Here is a 17,150-nt window from a genome sequence, read left to right as displayed (position 1 = left end):
GGTCCACAGTTATGGCCACCCAGGTCACCGGATTTATATCTGCTAGATTTTTTCTTTGGGGGCATTTAAAGTCTCTTGTTTTCAAAACTCTAATTCACACTAAATAAGAATGAACCCAACGGATACGGGATTCATGTGATCAGATAAGACATACGCCGGGAATATGTCAACGAGTTCGGCAATCAATGTTAAGACGAGCTAATGTTTGCATTGAGGTTAAAGAGGGCATTTTCAGCAACTATTATAAGTCTGATGTAATTTATTGTTAATTTTTTTTTGTTGAAATAAAAGTTTAAGGGTAGATATAAAAATAGGTTTTTTTTAATTTAAACAAAATTGACTTAAAGCTTATTAAGATATTTAGAAAAAAACGATTTTTAAAAGTATATGAGTTGTATATGAATGTATATACAGTGTGGCCCAAATTGGGTACACACGTATGAGTATCTTGGAAACTATAAGAGATAGAAAATTGGTTAAATGAGGAAAGTTGTAGGGCATCTAGTTACCAATTTAGTGCCACTTTTATCTTTTTCCGCTTTTGAAATATTTGGAAAAAATCAAAAAGTTGCATTTTTGAAAAAGGGCTGTATTTTTTTTATTCAACGTATTTTTAAAAGCTGTAAAAACATTATTAGGACAACTTTTTAAGGACAACGCATATCTGAATTCAGTTTTTATTTCTGACGTTTCGGTTCTGAGATTCCATCCTCATCTTCTTTTTTTCTTATGGCGACCATTTTGTTATTTAATAAATTAAAAAGATCTTTTCTTCTCTTTAAAATGATGTATAACATTTTATAAAAATATTTCATTTTTATGTCAAAAAGTTACAAAGTTTATTTTTTGCGGAGTTGGCCATGAATGCGGAGGCCATGACTACTGAGACCATTTGTCGTATAAACAATTATTATTGTTTAATGATTTAGCGTCATTTACTGACAATTCTGCAAAATATTATTTATTTTATTTAATTTTTTATCTTGTTTAGCAGTTCTTATCTTGTTAATTATTTATTCTTGTTCTTGTTAGTGTTAAATAGTTTTTTCGTATCTAGTTGTTTTCGTTTGTATTTAGTGAGTTTTGTTTAAATTTTTATTTTCCGAAATTAGCCATGCGATATACCAGTGAAGAAAAATTTGACATATTGGAATGTTATATTACATGTAATAGGAATGCAAATCTTGCAATCGCCAGATATTTAGAATTGAATCCTGAGACAACATCTAGGTCCAAGACTATTCGCTAGGCTTGTCATGAACCAGGAAAGTTATCAAAGGGACAATGAACCTCGCGAAGAAATAGACCATTTTAATGCGAACCCAAAAACATCGACCCGAAAAGCTGCAACTGATATGAATTACTATTTAAAGAGTCCTTAAAAAAATAAATATCGTCCATATAAGACTACTATTGTTTTAAGGTTTAAGGCATACATACTACTCAAGACGATTAGAATTTTCAAACTGATATTTGTAAAGCAATATCAAGAAATACGTAATTTTAGCAGGAAAATTATTTGGACCGACCAGACGTTTTTTAGCAACTGCGGAGTATTCAACAGGTATAATCGTCATTTTTGGACTATTGAGAAACCTCATGAAGTACGTAGGCTACAAGAAGGATTTGGATTTTATGTATGGTGCGGTATGTACGGTAAGTTAATTACCCACCCCACAAAATTATTTTCAAGTATGAATGAATAAATGAATGAATCATCGATTTATTGTCAAAAAATTTTACAATTTGTAGACAAAGCTGATAACTAAAGTAAAACACACAAAAATAAAATAAAACTAATAAAACAAATATACAAACTTATACAAATCAATAATTGTATGTGGTCAAAATTATCAATGAATAAACAAAACACTACATAGCTACTAGCTACATAAAACAGTACATATAAAAACAATAAATCGGTCTGTGTGTGTGAAGTTAAAATTAAGTATTAAAAAAATCGTTTACCGAGTAAAACGCTCTCTCCAGTAGGAATGATTTTAATGCTTTACGGAAAGTAGGAAAAGATGTTCAATGGCAAATGATTGTGCATTTTTTTTGCTTTGTACAATATAGAGTTTTTTACCAATTCTAAATGTGAAGTAGGCAGATATAAATCATACTCCGCGTTTCTGAGATGATAATTATGGAATCGCCTATCTGAATTTGATGAAATGTGCTTGCGAATTAGACAAACGGACTCATATATAAGTAGTGACAGCAAAGTTAGGATATTAAATTTTTTAAAGAAATCCTGGCAATGAGCTCTATAATTAAGTCTAAGTGTATAACGCAAAGCTGTCTTTTGAAGTCTGAAAATTTTGTCAAATTGAGTGACACTACACACACCCCAAAAAGGAAGGGCGTAACGAAGGTGTGATTCACAGAGTGAAAAATACACTGTTATAGAGGTTGAGAGGCTATGCTCCTTGGAAATTGATTTTAGCGCAAAACAAGCGGAGCTTAATTTTCATGTTAAAGGGTTAACATGAACATGTCTCCTTTTAACGACTTGTCAACAGTAAGCCCCAAAAATTTCACTGAGTCGGCTTCGTCAATGGTTGCGTTATCCAGTACAAAAGATTGCAAATTATTTTTATAGGACAAAAATTTAGTTTTGGAGATGTTAAGGCAAAGAAGACTAGAGTCGCACAATGCTTTGATAGAAGTTAAGTCACTTGATATGATTTTATGAATTTCGGCAATATCCGGATTGCTCCAGGTAAAACTAGTATCATCCGCGAATAGGCAGGTTCTTCCTTTTTATTCAGACTAGCTATATCATTGATAAATATGAGAAACAAAATAGGGCCAAACACTAAACCTTGAGGCACTCCACATTCTATTGGCTTGCAAGAAGACATCATAGTATCAATCCTCACAAACTGACTCCTGTTATTGAGATATGACTTAAACCATTCGAGGGGCATACCTCTAAACCCGTAGGGTTGCAACTTTTTTATTAAGACATCATGGTATACGCAATCAAAAGCTTTAGAAAAATCACAGAAGATTGTTGCCGTAGGATGTTGGTTGTTTAAGCTACAGTATACATTATTAAAAAGGGAAAACATAGCATCATTTGTGCATTTGTTATTTAAAAACCCAAATTGTTGAGGAGTGAGTATTTTAAATTTCAGTAGAAATGATAGAAGCCTTTTTTCACTAATCTTTCAATAATTTTTGATAGTGTGGGAAGAAGAGCAATTGGGCGATAGTTGGAAGACTGATCTTTATCTCCTCCTTTATGTAGAGGGATTATTATTACCTTCTTAAGGCAGTTGGGAAAAACTCCTTTTTAAAAAGACACGTTGATTAAATTTGTAAAATGGTTCAATGTACACTCTGGCAGGTTTAGAAACATGTTCAACGTGAGTCCATCGGTTTCTGAAGAGCTCTTATTTTTGATTTCCCTAATCGTACTGCGAAGCTCAGGTAATACTATTGGCGTAAAGAAAAAACTGTGTAAATTCTCATCTGCACTAGAAAGATAAGAAAGTGGATCGTGGGTAGGAGCTATGATTTACAAAATAATTGTTGACGTTCTCAGGAGAGGTAGAGATAGTATTGGACTTAGAAAGTTTATTTCTCAGATTATTACCAATCGACCATGATTCTTTAGCGACATTACCAGACTTTGCCAGTCTCCTGTTATAGCAAATGTCTTTTGCCGCTTTTAGAGTCCTTTAATAAATATTTTTATAGAGTCTTACATAATCATGAAAGAAAGCGCTGTCCGAGAATTTTCCAAGAATGAATAATGAACGCATGTTCTTAGCAGATCTTGGTAGACCAAGGTATATGTTTTTTCAGTTTGAGAGGCCTTAAAGGAAAGGATTTGTGAGACAGATTAGATAGCGTTTTTATAAATCTAGAAAATTCTGAATCAACATCAGAAGAGTGGACATTCCAGTCAGTTGTTAGACACAGGTGCTTAAAATTTAGAAAATTTCGATCTGAGAAAATACGGCCTAATTTGCGGGGAACATTTTTAGTTTTTGATATTATGGAAAACTTTGTTAACACTGCTTCATGATCTGAAAAGCCTGAGTTTAGGACAGTACAGTCAACGAAATGCGATCAAAGGAAGATACGACATAGCCTATTGTAGTAAAATGCTGTAATTGTTTATAGATAATCACCTTATTGGGCCCTTTATTTATAACCAAACACTGACAGGTCAAAGATATTTAAATATTTTAAAAGAGCAGATATTACCTGCCAAGAGGGCTATAATGTCCGAAAAACAAATACGGAGTGATGTGTGGTTTCAACAGGATGGGTGTTCCACACATAATACCCGGGACGTTCAAAACTTGTTAAGGCACGCATTTAACAATAAATTATCGCGAACCGCTGTAAATTGACCAGCTAGGTTTTCAGATATTACACCTCTGGATTTTTATCTTTGGGAACATGTTAAAAATAAAGTTTACGAGGTTAAACCTCCTGCGACTCTTGAAAAACTAGAGGACAGGGTTCGGAATGTCTTAAATAATATAAATAGAAACACCCTGCGCAAGGTAACTAGAAGTGTTTTAAAAAATGGTGACAAATGTTTTAACAAAAATGGCCGTCATTTTTAATAGTTTAATTTAATATTATTATTACAAGTAGTTAATTGTTTTATTTAGAAATTACGTAAAAGTATAAGTTAACAAGTTGGTAAGTTAATAATAATTCTGTGTATGACAAAATGTCCAATAAAAGTCATGGCCAACTCAGCGAAAAATAAACTATTAAATTTTTTGACGTAAACATAAAATATTTTCATAAAGTGTTATACATCATTTTAAAGAAAAAAAAGACCTTTTTAATTTAGAAAGAAAACAATATGTCCACCATAAGAAAAAAAGAAGTTGAGGATGGAATTCTAGAACCGAAATGTCAAAGACAAAAACTCAATACAGGTATACGATGTCCTAAAAAAGTTGTCCTTATAATGTTTTTACAGATTTTAAAAGTACGTTGAAATAAAAAAAAATACATCCCTTTTTCAAAAATACAAATAACCTTATATGAAACCCCAATTTGGGCCACACCGTATAATACTCAATACTCAAATATTTATTTTCATAGACTTATACAAATAAGTATCGGATAATGTCAAAAATAAAAGTATAAGACATATAACATAAAACTTTTAAAAGGCCTTAAGAAAAAACAATAAAATATCTATAATTAACTAAATACTAAGAACATAAGAAAACTACAGCTTTTAACAAACAAACAAATACGAATTAGGGGAGTAGAGACGAGACGCTGCAATTTAAATATTCTGTTACCGTATAAAAGCAATTTCTAATTAAAATCCTTTCCAATGAAGCTTTGAAATTACCAACTTTTTTTTCAAGTTTATTTTATTTCGATGGGAAGATTATTGTATAATTTATGTTTGGGTAAGTCCAAATTTAAGTTAACCCTAAGTTCATAGTGGGTTCTTCTAGACAAAGAATAGTCAGACAGGTTACGCTTTATGTGCATGACCGAGTTGAAAATAAATAGGCAAGGAAAAAGCATAATTTTCAAGTCTGGAAAGAGTGTTCTACAAAAAAATGTATAAGGCTTAAATAAAATGTTTCCAATATTTTTTTTTGGGCTGTAAAAACTTCACCACTTCTAGAACAGTTACCCCAATACATTATCCAATGACTGGACATAATTATAGTAATAAAGAAGTATCAGGCCAATATCGATTTTATTACACAACTGCCAGATCACATAGGCATAAATTCATAATTTCTTTAAAACCATACGCATGATAAGACCAACTAAGATGTTCATCGATTAATATTCTCAAGTACTTAACAACCTTATTTTGTTCTATAGTTTTGTTTTGCATTTTAACAAGCAAGCGTTTTTTTGAATCGGTAAGACTAAAAAATAATATTTCAGTTTTTGACTCATTAAGCACTAGGCTGTTCCTGCTACTGATACTCATCATTCGGTCAACCACCCCGGTTGAACCTCAAGATAGTTCTTCTAAGTTACCACTCGACATTGATATGACTAAAGCGCGGATTTATAGAAATAATGCCATACATAATTTTTGATGGCTAAGCTAATTTGAACATACATACATATGAATTATAAGAAATGAAGCTCTTTGGAAACTTTTTTTTCGTGCCATTTTGCCTTTTTTTAGTTTTTATGCATATTTTTTTTGTGCTTATTTTAATGCATATTTGGAGCAGAAGTGATATATATGATGCATATTTTGCACTTCATGTGTCAAAATTTTTTTCCTGATAAATAATCTGATATCTTATTTTAATAACAGGGAAATATTAAGCAACAAATTCTCATCACAAAGCTTATTTTTCTTTCTTAATAAATGCCCAACGCACGCAAATATCTAGTAGAGCCTGCTATCCTTCTGCGGCCATTACGTCGCATCGTATCGCGCGTTCTGTTTTGGATCAGTTCGGGAATCCCTGAAGGAGAGGCCAATCGAGAAATTCATAGTTTATATTTTGTTAGTCAGGTCAGTGCATGTAAATATTGTTTATCGTATAGGAGTTTCGTTCGTATTGCGAATTTACTTGCCGACGTAAGATATTAAATCGCAGAATTAGCTTTTAAAGTGAGTTATTTATTAACATTTAATAAAAATAATGCCAAAAGTAAAACCAGCTGTGAAGGAATGGATAAGAGGCCATTCAGAATTAAAGTATGAAAACAATAAATTGTTTTGCAGATCTTGTATAAAAACGGTAAGTTTTTATTTATTTTGTGTTTTTAAAAAACAGCTCATAAAAGGTTATTTTTGCAGATAAATTGCGAAAAAAATATATACAGCAGCATTTAAAAACTACAGGACATGTAGAAAATTTTAAAAAAATGAAAGATAAATCAACTCAACAACAAACTTTATTGGAATCAATGGCCAGCTCATCCAGTTCTGGTTTCCTGCAATATTCCACTTTATAAATTAAATAGTCAAATATTCAGTTCCTTTCTGCAGAAATACACGGGTAGACATATTCCAGCCGAATCAACTTTGCGCAAAAACTATATTGATCTAGTTTACAATAATATAATACAAGAAATTAAAACAAAAATAGGATGCAACTACATATGGTTTTGCGTAGATGAAACGTCGAATTCATGTGGTCGATACATGGCTCATTTAATGATTGGAATATTAAGCGAAGATAGGTCAAGTAATGCTTTTTTAATTAGCTCAAAGCAGCTGGACAAAACAAATAATAATACCATTACTAGATTTGTTCATGATGAGCTAACAAAATTCTTTTTGGCAGACCCTGTTCCTAGTGAAAAAATATTACTAATGCTCTCTGTTGCAGCTGCATACATGGTAAAGGCATATTCTAATTTAAAAGTTTTGTGTCAACATTTAGTCCATTGTACATGTCTAGCACATGGATTAAATCGGGTAGCTGAAACTATTCGTACCCAGTTCCCTTTGGTAAATACAGGAAAAAATATGTTTGTAAAAGCACCATTAAGAGCTCAATTATTTCGAGAAAGGATGCCAGGTATACCACTACCCCCTGAACATATTATTATAAGGTGGGGTACTTGGCTGGATGCTGCTTACTATTATGCTAACCATTTTGAATCTTTCAAGGAAATCGTATTAGATCTTTCTGATTCCTCCTCCGAATCAATTTTAAAGTACCAAAAGATAGTCAAAAATGAGGAACTTAAGCAGAATTTGGCATTTATTAACACAAACTATAACTTTGTAAGCAAGGCCATCAAGCAACTTGAAGAAAAGGGTCTTGCTCTAGTCGAATCTATGGAAATAATTGAAAATTTTAAAAATGATTGTCTTAAAAGTACTTAGTGGACCTGGAAAACTAATTTATAATAAGCTTAATGAAGTTTCAAACAAAAATACAGGGTATGAAATTTTAAATAAATTTTAAATGTGATTAAAGAAGAATTTGTTGAACACCTTGCTACATCTGATGCTGCTTTAATTCCGAAATTTCAGTATGCTCCAATTACCAGCGTAGATGTTGAAAGAAGTTTCATTCATTTAAAACTTGTTTTGAGTGACAGAAGAATGGGATTTTCAGTGGATAATTTAGAAAAACATTTAATTATTGCATCATTCAAGAATGAATAATATGAGCTGATGTTTCTTTTGTAAAAAAGATCATTATTAATAATGCTTTAGTTTATATTATCAAAGCTAAATAAAAACTACCGAAAATTTTTATTGTCTTATTTTTTGCCTAGTACAGGGTGGCCAGATAAGAATGCAAACTACTGTATTTTGGAAACTATTTATCGTAGAGACTTGCGGTAAAAAATATTAGGACTAAAGTGGCCAAAAAAATACCGTGGAAAATATTTTCAGATTTCCAAGATGGACACCAGGAGGCGTAATCGCAATCGTAAACTTTTTAAGTGATTTTTTACTGAAATCTACCGAGTGAACGTTACGAAAAAATATATGCTTTTTAAAGCTCAGCTTTACTCGAGTAATTTTTGTTTAATACTTTGTGACGTATCTATTAAAAGAAAGTGGTGGGGGGTAATTCAATATTTTTTTAAATTTAACAGCTGTAACTCCTAAACGAACTGAACGGATTTTAACAAACTTGGTCTCGTTGGAAAAAACATTTATTGCTCCATCAAATCCGTCTTATCTGTGATATATCTATGTCTTAGTAATGCCGCTAGAGCGCATTTTTTGATGTAATAACAGAAAATTGCTAAATTCTCTAAAAAATTAAAGGCTATATAATATTATGAATATAATATTATGACTTAAAAAAAATGTAGTGAAATGATAGCTAAATAGGCCAGTGAAAACCGTATCTTGATATCTTATTCGTAGCCTGACATATCGAAGAAAGAATATTTAGTTATCATATAATTTTAACAAGCCGCTATTACACCGATATCTATTGTTATTTATTTGTCTTTTTTTAGGATTCAATGATAAAATGTCTTAATTTATTAATTTTTATAAAATTTTAATATATAATGGCTAAAATCAACTTGTGAACAAATATTAAAATTAAGCAGTCCAATTATTGATGTTCGTTGCACACGTAAGTAAATCATTAAAACTATTAAAATGCCTTTTACAAATGATGAAGCTGTCGATATGATTGCAGTATATGTTGAATGTCTTCTAAACGCGGCATTGACTCGGCGTTTACGCGATGCGAGAATTTTTCCGCGTTTAGTGCGAAATTTACGTAATACTGGCAGCTTTTGACCTCAGTTGCGAAGACACTCGGCTAGAACAAGGGAAGACAATATTAATAATGTCTTAGCATACGTGGGATTCAATCCCCACCTTAGTACGAGAGCAATGTCTCGCACGTTGGTTATATCACGTACTACTATTCTATAAATTTTAAAGGATCACAGGTAAGTTTTTATGTTAAAAAGAATACTATTTACATACTTGGCAATGTTTTTCTTTTAAATTTTTAGACTGTGCCCATATCATATGATTTTACATCAAACCTTGAATCACGAAGACTTTGACCGACGGTTAGATTATTGTCATTGGATGTTGGGCAGCATTAGGAAAAATAGAGAATTTTTATCCGAAATTCTTTGAAAACAGATGAGGCTACTTTTAGGAGTAATGGAAACATTAATTTGCATAATATACATTATTGGTGTGGCAACAATCCTCACTGGTTGCGGGAGGTCCAATATCAAGTCTCAATGTGTGGTGTGGCATTCTGGACGAAACTATTATAGGTCCCTTTCTTGGATCAACCACTAAATGGTGCCGTATTTCTTCATTTTTTGGTGAATTAATGGCCTCTTTTATTAGAAGATATACCACTGCAATTATGACGAAATATGTTTTTGCAACTAGACGGTTGCCCAGCACATTTCTCAGGAAATGCGCTGGAGTCGGTCGAAAGACATTGTTTACTAAATTCAATCGACAACGAGCGACGACATGAAAATACAATACAGTACAAGAAGCCATTCACAGCCTGTCAAGAGCAGAAATGTAAGCTGCTGTAAAGTCCACGCATAAGCGGCTCCAACAATGCATTAAGTTTGAAGGAAGACAGTTCGAGCATTTAAGGAGACATTAGTTTTATTTCAAAATCTGTAATTTTTTTTATTATGCCCATACATTTTTTTTTAAAATTAAGACATTAAATTAAGACATTATATCATTGAACCTTGAAAAAAGAAAAATAAATATCGGTGTAATAGCGTTTTATTAAAATGATATGATAACTAAATATTCTTTCTTCGATATTTCAGGCTACGAATAAGATATCGAGATACGGTTTTTACTGGCCTATTTAGCTATCATTTCACTACATTTTTATGAAAAAAAAGTCATTATATTGCATTTAATTTTTTAGTGAATTTTGCAATTTTCTGTTTTTAGATAAAAAAAAACGCACTCTAGCGGCATTACTAAGAACTAGACATATCACAGATAAGACGGATTTGATGGAGCAATAAATGTCTTTTCCAACGAGACTCAGTTTGTTAAAATCCGTTCAGTCGTTTAGGAGTTACAGCTGTTAAATTAAAAAAAACATTGAATTACCCCCCAGCACTTTATTTTAATAGATACGTCACAAAGTGGTTAACAAAAATTACTCGAGTGAAACTGAGCTTTAAAAAGCATATATTTTTTTGTAACGTTTACTGGGTAGATTTCAGTGAAAAATCACTTAAAAAGTTTAAGATGGCGGTTACGTCCCCTGGCGACCATCTTGGAAATATGAAAATATTTTCCACAGTATTCTTTTAGCCACTTTAATCATAATTTTTTTTCCGCAAGTCTCTACGACAAATAGTTTCCAAAATACAGCACTTTGCATTTTTATCTGGCCACCCGGTATATATCGACGCATTTAAGGCAAAAGGACCATTTTGAAAATTTCGAGTTATTTACGAAATATATGTTTTAAGGCATTATTTAAAAAAAAAGTGGTAAAAAAGGGTATAAATGGTGAATAAGTCATTTGGCATAGGCTCTTGTCGTTTATCACGTCGCTTATGACTACACATTATTTTAAAACATGGCGCTTATAACAACTTACGCCATTTCGATACAAAGTTGTTCTTCTTATTTTGGTGACGCTTAGGTCAATAAAATGAAATAAAAGTAATTAACTTGTGTTACTGTTTTATTACAAAAATATATAAGTTTCTCTCAAAAATAAATAAAAACAAAGATATTTTTATTTTTTACCAAATAATGAAATGAAAATAATTTTTCTAAATTCTTAAAAATAACATTTTATATTGCCCTAAAGACTAAAGGACCAGAAATTTATTAGTCAATTCACAAAATGATAAAGACACAGCATTACCAATAATAAACAACATAAAAAATAAAATAAACAAGAAACAAAAAATATTCTCTAGAAAATTGTGGAATAAGATATGAGCTATTTTCTACTTAAAGTTTATTATCTATTACAACTCAATGTCTTCAATGTCTGTTTCGTTAATAACATCCGCAACAGCTGTACTATGCTTCAGTAAAAGATATTCGCTACAATACCTTGGTGGAATTGTATTGTCATCGCACATAGTTTTAAGGTCATTATATTTCTTTTTAGTTATGGATAAAGGGGCAAAATAAGCATTTTGTAGTTGTTGAGTATCCTTATTTTTTATGCTTTCTAAAACACATTCTTGGTCAATATCATCGTATTTATAGCGGTAAAAAATATAGAGCTGTCTTTAAAAAATTTTGCTGTTTTCACATCTGTTATTTTAAGGGTTGCCTTTCCTTTGTCGCCGTTAGTGATAAGTCGGTATTTTTTAAGTTTTCACATATGTTCTTTAAAATCGTAAAAGTCGCTATAAGAGAGAACATTTACCTCATAGGGTTTGCGTTTTGTTCTTGCATTACGCAAGATCGTTGGCCATTCTGATCCGGCCATGATGTTCTTACGTTTTATTGACTTTTTAATTACTGCGTGCATAAAATCAACAGGCATGTAAGTGTGTCCCGTTACTAAATAGGTTATCGAAATTTCTTTAATATTTTAGGGTTTTTGAAGAAAATAACGTTTTCCGTCCTTTTCTTGCCACAAAAAACAAATCCCATTTTTGCCATACGTTTCATATATAGTAAAATTAAATACCGCATATTTTCTGTAGAAACCTGTTAACATACTATTAGCGTGTGGCGTCACCAAAACTTTCTGTAAGTCAAAACTTGCAATAATTTTGTTTGGATTCGTTTCAGCTTCTTTTTGTTTTGCTAAGAATAATTTTTTTTGCCAATTGTTTTTTAGTTAGATGGAACTCATACTGCTCCTTTATTGAATCAGTTTTTTCTATTGCGTTTTGATAAAATTGACACTTACCACACTTGTCTTTTCGAGGAACATGAATTCCAATATACTTTTTTTTAAATTTTTGAAAGAATACAGATTTTTTAAGCACAGGAACTGGATGTCATTGTACTCTTTGTGCATTTATTTTGTATAAATTATTATAAGACCCTACTTCAGCTGGAATGTATTTTCTGTTTGAAGAACTACGACAGTAATGTGAGGGAACTGCAGGCAAAGATTCAACGAAAGCTGCAAATATTTTATTTTGCTCGCCAGATGTTTTGTTTTTTGGAAAATGTTCTCCTTTTCGATCTAAAACGTTAGGAAAAATCTCTCTCACTTTATTTTCTGTGGCAGTTTTTAACATTCTTTGCGATATGTCAAGGGTTGCACATAAAAATTGTTGACAAACTCGTGCTTTTTTGTTATTCTTTAGTAAGAAATATTCGTGAGTAACAAGGCGTTTAAAATTTATATTGGAAGTTCTGCGACACTTTACTTGTATTGTATGGACACACTCACTTAGAAAAATTTTTTGTTTCTCGTTATCTTTGAGATTATAAAAATTGGTAAAAATCTGCTTTCTTTCATTTTCTGAAAACCTATTAAACATATTATTACACCTCTTCGCACTACACGGATTTTCCTTAATATTTTTTTCACTTTGGATAACATTTTTGTAATTAAAATATTTTTGTCCGCTATACCTTCTTCTTTGATTTTCTTTTCTTTTATTCTTTACCTGCATCATATGGTTTTCATTAGCCTCTTCTTCACTACTGCTTGCCTCACTAATTTCTTCTCGGTAATCGGTATCATCTTGATAATCGTGATCTTCTTGGTAATCGGGATCTTCTTGTTCAACCTCGCAGTCGCTGCTGCTGTATGGCACTAAATTAATAGCGTTCTCCCTAAATGTTTTTTTATTTTTTCTCGGCTGATTAAGACCAGAACTCGAATCATTACTTTCCTTGCTGGTAGACGGGATACAGATGATGACGTCAAACGTGTCGCTATAGTTTTCGTTGTCAGTTGTATATGGTTTTGATTGTTCTTTTTTAACTCAAAAAAATTCTGGTTTTCTAAGCTTGTTATTTCATCAAACTGATTGTCTGATGTGACGATGTCAATAATCAGCCTACTCGGTGAAGTATTTAACGAATTGTCGGCAACAAAAATGTCTTGAGGAAACGGTAATGAGTATTGCAGTACTGAAGTATTTTCTTTGTCGGCTTCTAACGGGTCCAATGGTGACAGCATATTAACGTCCTTAAAAATAACGTCATGGTTAATTGCTTCAAGTAGTAATGTATTTTGTGATGCTTCTTACAAAGGAATAGCTGGAGAAACAATCATTTCGCTTATTTTCTTTTGTTCGTTTGAAGACTGTTATCCAATAACCATCATCAACATTCGTTTAGCTCTAGACGACTTTTTGTCATAAGCGCCAAATTTAAAAAGGCTGAAAAAGAAGAAAAACATAATTCTAATTTGTTTTTATGCTAAAAATAAAATATATATATGGTACCTCCTATTAAAAAAGATTAAAAAATAACTGACATAAAGATCTTATTTAAATAAAACATTAACAAAAAGTGCTTATGCAAATTTGAATACTAATAGGCGTTTATGCCACACTGTTATTAAATAATTTTGTTTTGGCATAAGCGACACCATAAAAATGTGCGATTTAAATAAAAAATCTCACAAATTTGATAAAAATAATAGGAAAATCATAAAGTAAATATTTTCAAAAATAGCTAAAATCACTTACCTGTTCTAATAAAGAACAGTTTCTATTAAAATTTCACTATAAACGAAAGAGACGTTGCTCCTATGACGCCCAGTGCATTACTGGCGCTTATGACTGGAGTAAATACCCTGAATGAAGAATAAAATTCGTTCAAAAAAAACTGGCGCTTGCGCAACTTCACGACACAATAAAAGGAAAATAAACCGTGGTATAGCTAAATTCGAAGAATCTATTTAAAGAAGGCGCCTATGCCAATTGTATGCGCCTATAAACTCAATTTTTTATTAAATGGCGCTTACGTCGTTTTGCCTTAAATAAGTCGATATTTCAGTTTTAGAAGTATTTCATATTTTATTCCTATAGTGCATTTTTTAGTTTTTATGCCATTTTTTATGCTTATTTTAGGAATTTTTCATGCTTTTTTAAATGCTTATTTTTAATATTTTTATGCTTATAAATCCGCGCTTTAGATATGACAACATTATCTGCAAACGCCGCCATATGGTTGCCAGGAAATTTGTCCAAAATGCTATTAAAAATATAACAAATAAGAGTAACCCCAAAATGCTACCATGTGAGATACCACTAACTTTGGTAGGTACTGAGACGCAACTGAAACATTTCCATTCTTTAATATCGTATTTTGATATCTATCGGTCATGTACGATTTAATCAATTTCTGGGTAAGACCACTCATATCACAGTCATTAAACCTATCCAACATTAGGTTAATATTTATTACATCAAACGCCCTTTTTAAATCAGAAAATAGGATTACACATTTATTATTTAATTCCAAATTAGACAAAACATATAAATATAGGGACAAAATGGCATCTTGTGTAGAGCGACCCCTCCTGAATCCAAACTGATATTTACTAAGAAAATGTTTTTTAAGTAGAAAGGACCACAAATGTTTACAGATACACTTTTCAAAAACTTTCGAAAACACCGATAAGAGGGATGTTCCTGGATAGTTGGATATCAGATGCTTATCACTTCCTTTATGGATAGGGACAACAAGAGAGTTCTTCAGAGCAGATGGAAATGACCCCTCTCGAAATGACAGATTAACAAGATATGTAATCGGTGTCACCAAAAATTCAAGGACTTGTTTGACAAGAGATCAGGGAATTCCATCATGACCGAGTGTTTGTTAATGATAGATAAAGTTCTTTCACGTATTTCACTTTCATCAGATGAACATAAAAATAATTAATTTAAAATTAGTTTATTATTTAATATTTTTGGCGATTTATTTGTTAAGGCTAAATTCCTTTTATTTATAATTTTTTTTACAGACCCAATAAAAAAAATGGTTAAAAGTTCAGTGGCTACCTGCATATCGCTAAAATTAGAACCGTTTTCGTTAATAAAATATTCAGGTTGTTTGGAATATTCCGAATTGTTGGTATTATTTTTAACCACTTGCCATGCTGTTTATGAGATATTATTAGACTTAGCAAAAAGTTCATTGGAATAGGTACGTTTGGCTATTTTGGTTTTTAATAAATGTTGTTTTTTTAATATATTAGTTTTTTTTAGAAATTTTCATTATGAGTGTTATATTTAAAGCTCTTAAACAAATCTCTTAAAAATTGACCTTCATTGATCAAATCTTCTGTCATCCATGACCTGCGGGTAGTTGCGTTTTTAGGATAAGATCTTTCCAAAGGAAAGAAATCATATACAGGAAACTGAAAAGTGTTAAAAACTGTCAAACTGAAAACTGTCAAACTCAGAATCTAAGGAGCATCCATTACATAAAATTGAATTCCAATTTATATTTGACACCATAAAATAAAACTCCTTCATATTACATTTTCATGTAAAGAACCTTTTTCTATAAAAAGATAATATACTATTAGGTAGCAAGGGCACTGAAATAAGCTGCATCAACTGATCAGAAAGATCACAGTGTAAAACGCGAGCGCAAATGCCATCGTTATTAATAGAGGTAAATAAATTATCAGTAGTAGATTTCATTTGATTCACTATAAGTTTTATATGCTCAATAATAGTTTTATGCAACACAAAGCTCGAGAAAACGTTTAAAATTTGCAAGGAATTTTTACATGACGAATCTTCAAAATGTACATTTTAATTTAAAATATTACCACTGACTTTTTATTGTTTAGTAATTTTTTGGCTATTATTATTAAATTATTAATAAAAAACTAGCCCACAACAAGTTACTGCATAGATCACCATCAACGTACAGATATAATTATCAAGCCGTTATATGCATATAAAACAAACCTGGACTAACGCAAGCGCTTTCCATGAACGTAAACGGGACCGACCAGGAATATCCGACCGTTTTCTTCAGTGTAGCGCGGAAAATTTGATGAAAAGGGTGGCGTTAGTTAATTCGGGTTCAGTATTACTCCGCGTTTAGTCGTCAGTTTTAGCGTCTCTCTTTTGCTAGTGGGAGATTTGAGTTTTGCGAAGAGTTCGTTAAAAGTGTAAAGTTTTGGATTGGAGGAGACTTACTTGTTGCTTGATCTGTAAGAAATCTATTTATTTCTTTATGTTTCGGAGAATTTGTGCTGTTGAATGGTTTTTATTTATGTGACCGAGGATTTTTTATTTTATAACTGATAATATATTGTTTGATAAAGCAAGGTAACTTTTAGTTTATTTGATATTTGTTAAAAAATTTGTCAATTAAAAACTATGTAAAAAATTACTAAATACTTTTTCATTATAAAATACATTTTTTTATGGCTAGCGCGTTCTAAAAAATTATAGATGTGAAATAAAATAAAAAGACTAATTCCTTATTAAATTTTATAAAATGTAATTTTAATTGCAGCTTTCCCAAAAATAAAAATAAAACTGGTATTATTATGACCTTACCTAAGTACTAGTCTATAAAAATAAATTTAAAAAAGGTTAAAAATAAGATATAAGTTATACTTATATCTTATTTTTAAGGAAATAAAAATATTAATATTTAAACCTAGTAGAAGTAATCTAAACTCGTTAATATCAATATTAGTTATTTTTTTATTAATTTTTTTGTTATTTGTAAAAGTACTTTTCTACGACTCACGTTAAACTGATTTGGTTATAGTTATTTTATTATATTAAGTTGTTTAATAATTCATTTATAATAGGGCAAAAATGGC

At 31.2% G+C, this 17,150-nt stretch overlaps 1 protein-coding gene across 4 annotated transcripts in view; it reads left to right on the top strand.

Moving 5' to 3' along the window:
- LOC126734533 (cell adhesion molecule 1-like) overlaps positions 1 to 17,150 on the top strand; it is a 415,458-nt gene that overhangs the window by 301,892 nt on the left and 96,416 nt on the right. For 2 of the 4 annotated variants that reach the window (XM_050438208.1, XM_050438209.1), the window contains exon 1: positions 16,338 to 16,526. The exons of 1 other annotated variant lie outside the window; for it this stretch is intronic. The gene's annotated coding sequence lies outside the window, so the exon portion shown is untranslated. Of the gene's footprint in view, positions 1 to 16,337; positions 16,645 to 17,150 lie in introns of those variants that run through there. One more of the 4 variants, XM_050438210.1, reaches the window with a different exon arrangement.

Source organism: Anthonomus grandis, chromosome 3 (assembly GCF_022605725.1).
Source record: "Anthonomus grandis grandis chromosome 3, icAntGran1.3, whole genome shotgun sequence".
Classification (NCBI taxonomy): domain Eukaryota; kingdom Metazoa; phylum Arthropoda; class Insecta; order Coleoptera; family Curculionidae; genus Anthonomus; species Anthonomus grandis.
Note: the sequence above shows the minus strand (reverse complement) of the source record. Positions and strands in the feature narration are given on the sequence as shown.